Below are 5,637 nucleotides of genomic sequence, written 5' to 3' on the forward strand. Positions count from 1 at the left end.
TTTTTTTTTTTAAAAAAAAAAAAAAAAAAAAAAAAAAAAAAAAAAAAAAAAAAATCTCGGATCAAAATTTATCTGGCCTTTTTAGTTTGGTTCATAGAAACTATGTGATCCACAAATCAAGAATATAGTAGTAAAATTTATAGCCATATTATTATACTTACAATAACAAAAGATGAAAAGAAAGACAATTGTTTTCTCAAAAAATTTCAACCAGTTTTAGCAAGGGTACTGACATTCGCACAAATTAAAATCACCAAGGGAAGTACAAAATCCACGCCCACCATTATATTTTTGTGCGCAGTTCGCATCACAACATTTCTGAGGACAATTTTGACTGCACATTGTACTAGTTCCACCGCTGCAAACTTTGAGGGGTGAAAGGGGTGGATGGGGTGAATGGGGTGAATGGGGTGAAAGGGGTGAAGGGGGTAAAGGTGGCACTCCCTTGTAAGTGCATGTGTCTAAGCTGTTGATGCATGAATCTGCTCTTGTCTGATTCACAACTAGAGCAATATTGTATACCGTATTAAATTTTAACATAACATCGAGAATTTTTTTAAGAAAAAATTAATCTTACTTTAGTCTTAATTTTAAAAGAATATGTGACTAATCTCCAGAAAATGTTATTCTTTTTCTTTTCATCATTTTCATGTGAGTGTCACATATGTATGTAATTTCTCTTTTATCTAATGGAATATAACAATTGAAAGTATACAAAATATATATAAAGTACCTGCGACGAATATAATAAGCAAGCTAACATGAAATATAAGTGAGGGTGTCCTCTTCATACTTTCACGTTTTCTAGTTTCCTTCTTAGCGTCTTCTGTAAGATAACTGATTAGTTCATCTATTTATAAACAAGCTGAAGATCTTGAACAAAGAAATATATAAATATATATATATATATATATATATAAATAATTTGGAGATAAGGATATTAATTTATGGTCCATAAATCATTGGTTACAAAATATTATTGGTCTAAGGGATGGTATGTAAAGACTAAAGAGATAATTAGATTTGAACTAATTAAATGAATACATCACTCCATGAAATCTATACCATTTTAAAATTAATAAAAAATACTATATTGGCTTTTTATTCAATTTTTTTTGCAAGATTTCATTATTATTTTCCATTTTCTTCTTATATTTAAACAGAGGATTAGCACTTTATTAATCATATTTAGAAGAAGAAAATCAAGGATGGCTGTCAAAAAAAAAATATATTTGTCAAAAAAAAAACACATTCCTTTTTTTTCTAATATATTTAAATATTTGAAGTAAGCAATGGAAATAGATATATTAAATAAATAAAATTGATCTTACATTCTAAAAGTATAAGATAACAATTAACTTAGCACTGAAAAGCAAATAGTTAAAGTTATATATTTATAATCTATTGTTTTGCAAAATGGAAAAATAAATAAATGATTGAAATTAATTTTTTTCTTTAATATTTTTTTTTTAATCTTTTTTTTGGTTTTATTTTCTATTATTAATGCTTTTACAGCTTCTATTAAATTTAATTTTAACTGATTTTATTGATAATCAATGTAAAAACTATGACACATAGCAAATTAGCAATTAATATACTCAGTAGACTCTATTCCAATGCTGATGTGGCAACCTAGAAAAATTTCCAAAGAATCGTTACCATATTTATAAAAATATTAACACAAGTTTAGTAGGTGTGATAAATAATTTTTGGATTAGTTTTTGGGAAAAAACTAGATTGACCCAAATTAAGAGATTAATTGCTAAACTAACTCATAAAATTTGAGGGTTAGATGAGTTATTTTCTTATCTAAAATACCCTTTTTTGTTTTGTTAGGAAAAAATATAAAGTCAACTTTACCCTCCCAGAATTTTTTTAGAAAAATAAAAATATTTTCAAAAGTCTGCCGGACTAGTTGTGACAGATTTATTTGTGTACGACAGATTTGTTTTTGTACAACCGATTTATTTTTGCATGACAGATTTTTTATGACAGACTTATTTTGGACAACATATTTTTTTAACTACAGTTACGACAGATTTATTATTGAGGACAGATTTATTTTTCACGACAGACTTATTTATAAAGTCACCACAGACTTTCATAATTTATGACAGATTTTATATAATATATGGCAGATTTATTTTTATAGTTATTTCAGATTTATTTTTTGATTAAAAATCTGTCGTAACATGATATATATATATTTTGGTTTTTCGTTTTTTCAAAAAAAAAAATGGGTTTTTTGATATATATATATTACGGGACAAACAATGTTTTTTTTTTCCTTGGACTGTGAAAACGGTTTAGTCGTGCATGAGCATTGGCTTTTGTTTTCCTTTTTTTTATTTTTATTTTCTTATTTCAATTTTTTGTTTGTTAAGTAATCTGGGGCTTTTGGTAATTTAATCAAAATATTGTGTCATACTAGTAATGACCTACGAGAGGGAGTCAATTAGACAATTTTTCTCCAAATTTGAGTTAATCTAGTCTATTTTCACATAGTTTTTAGCGAAAGTGTATTGAAATAATTTAAATTAATTATTTACTGGATCATCGAACAAATATTGTCAAACAGTTTTGTGTTAACCCAGAGTCGTGCCTTATGCTTTGCAAAAAAAGCATTTGCCTTAGTCCACACAGAAAAAATAATCAAACACAGACCACATTTTTATTTGTAAACTAGATTGAGCATTTTTTATGTAGTGTTTTAGGAAATTTTTGGAAACAAAACTCAACATTCACATAAATTTTGTTTTTCTTTCCTTTACATAAGCTATTATATTTTACTTTTTAAAGATTTCTTTTTTAAAAATTAATAATATTTCTTTGTTTTTGTAACCAAAAAAAATCTCTCTTAAAAATAAAATATGTGAAGCTTCATTTTAAAATTTTGCCTTAGGCCTCTACGGACCTTGGCACGGCACTGTTAACCCTTGCCAAAAGGTATCATGCGTTTCGTTAACAAGAGTATTTGTTAGTGTTTGTTAATTTACGTACGTCCAAAAGCATTGCAACGTTAACATACATAAATACAACATTAGACTTTTATGCCTAAGAAAATAAACTTCATGGATTTGGTAAACCATATCAGCAGATAACTTCATAGCCAAACAAAAATATAGTTAATATGATACGTATCAGAAATATACATATTATTGTATATATTTGCTTCATACGGTCATATTTATAGAGTACAATATGTTGATAGAACCATATCTATACTAACAGGATATTTTATAATATACTCACATATATCCAAAATCCGTAGAGGATCTTAACTACCTAACTAACAATACCCCGCAGTAGGAGCGTTGGTGAAGCGGAGGAGCGGACGTTCAGACTGTTCTGAAAGTCCAAGAACAATGAAGACGGAAGTCCTTCTGTGAATATGTCCGTGAACTGGTGAGCACAGGGAAATGTGCATTTCGGAGAGAAGGGCACGTAGCCATGTAGATTCCGCAACGACGTTGCAACACCCCGATATTCTGCTTCAGCACTAGACAGGGATGTGGTTGGTTGTCGTTTGTCGGACCACAAAATGAGACTATCACTAAGAAAAATGCAGTAACCAGAGGTAGACTGTCTCGTGGTGGGGCATCCCGCCCAGTCAGCATCCGTGTATGCAACCAGAATAGTAACGGACAAACGATGAATCTATAGATCATGAGAGATAGTTCTCTTGATATAGCAGAGGATGCGCTTTAAAGCAGTGAAATGTGACTCCCGCGGATTGTGCATTAACAAGCACACTTGTTTGACCGCATAAGCAATGTCAAGGCAGGTGAATGTAAGGTATTGAAGTGCACCTACTAAACTGCGATAGAGCGTTAGGTCCTTGACCAGAGCGCCGGCGTTGGCTGCAAGTTTGGCTTTGGTATCCACGGGTGTAGTGCTAGTGTTGCAGTTGGTCATACTTGCGAGATGGAGTATGTCAGCGGCATAGTTGTGTTGACTGAAGAAAAGACCAGTGTCGTTCCTCTTAACGGAAATGCCAAGAAAGTAGTGGAATAGGCCTTGATCCGACATTTCAAATTTAGTGTTCAAAGACGAGATAATGCGGCGAAGAAGTTGATCGGATGAGGCGGTCATGATTATGTCATCAACGTACATGAGAAGATAAGAAATGCCACGGCCATGGTGATGAATGAAGAGTGATGGGTCCAAGATGCTCTGTTTGAAACCAATGCAGCGAGCATAAGTAGCAAACTGAGAGTTCCACATGCGGGTGCCTGCTTGAGACCATAGAAGGAGCAGTGGAGAAGGCACACATGATTGGGTTTAGTTGGGTCGACGAACCCGGGAGGCCACGTCCAGTTGGTGTAGTGTCCTGTTGCGAGCAGTCGCCGTATGAAGCACCGCGCGGATAGTTGCCGGTTTGACGACCGGGCTGAACGTCTCGTCGCACTCGATGCCTAGTTGTTGTAACTTCCCGTTGGCGACTTACCAAGCTTTGTAACGACTAAGCTTGCCATTTGCATCGAACTTGTGCCTGAAAATCCAGATGGAACGAACTATGTTAGTAGAAACTGTCCGGGGCACAAGATCCCACATATGCCTTTTAATTTGAGCATTGTGTTTTTTTGTCATGGCGTCATTCCAAAATGGATCCTTAGCCTCTTGTACATGCGATGTTGGTAGGGGAGAGATTATGTCTGTATGGAGACATAACGAAATTTGTGGTTTGGTGATACCACTTTTACTACGGGTGACCATCAAATGAGGAGGGAACTAAATTTGTGACGGGTGGCTCCTCTAGTGGATGTGATAACTCTCTAATTTTCATGTTTTAAGCATCTTTTTTTGTCCATATTTTGCATTATATATACCCTAACCTTAGCATTTTTAGGTCATTTACTGTAGGAATTCGGATTTAGGCCATTTAGGGTGTTGCATTCTTACATATGCACATTTTGGATGAAAACAGGTGCTTTAGAGCATAAAATGGAGAGAAACAAAGTCAAATCCGAGCATGTACCCGAAGGAGCTATCGAGCAGGAATAACAGTCTGAACCCCAACCCGATCGAGGAGGATTCAAGAGAAGGAAAAACAACCCAAAGACCTACCCGAGGAACAACCCGACCATATCCTCGGCACCCCATCGAGCAGACCCTTGGGCAGGACTGGGAAGCTAGGTTAAAAGGGTTTCCATATATAAACCCCCCTCTTCTTCCTCTCGCAAAAACACGCCGCAGACACTCAACACAGAGAGCGAGAGCTTCAGAGAGATCCTGAGCGACTCAAACACTTTTTTTTCACTTTGTTAGGATTTATTTTACATTTCTTTCTATCATTTTAGTTTTCTACTCTGTACTCTTTTACTTCTACCTTACTTTTCAATACAATGCAATTTTCGTTTATCTATGTTTTTATGTTTTCTGCAATGAGATATGAGTAGTGAAACAAAGTTTCTAGGGATGGGATAGACAATTATGTGTTCTTGATCGGTTAGGATGTCTTAGCTTGGTAGTTTATGTTTTATAAATTCCTTTCTATTGGTGTTCTTAATGCTATCAACAGACCGAGATGTTGAGATTAGATCTAGGGTGTTTTGCCATCAAAAGATGTAGTTGAAATGCTTGAATCAATCAATGCTAGAGATTTACTCACTTGGCCTAAGAGATTAGATGTGTAAG

This window comes from Camelina sativa, chromosome 12, assembly GCF_000633955.1.
Source record: "Camelina sativa cultivar DH55 chromosome 12, Cs, whole genome shotgun sequence".
In the NCBI taxonomy this organism is placed as follows: Eukaryota; Viridiplantae; Streptophyta; class Magnoliopsida; order Brassicales; family Brassicaceae; genus Camelina; species Camelina sativa.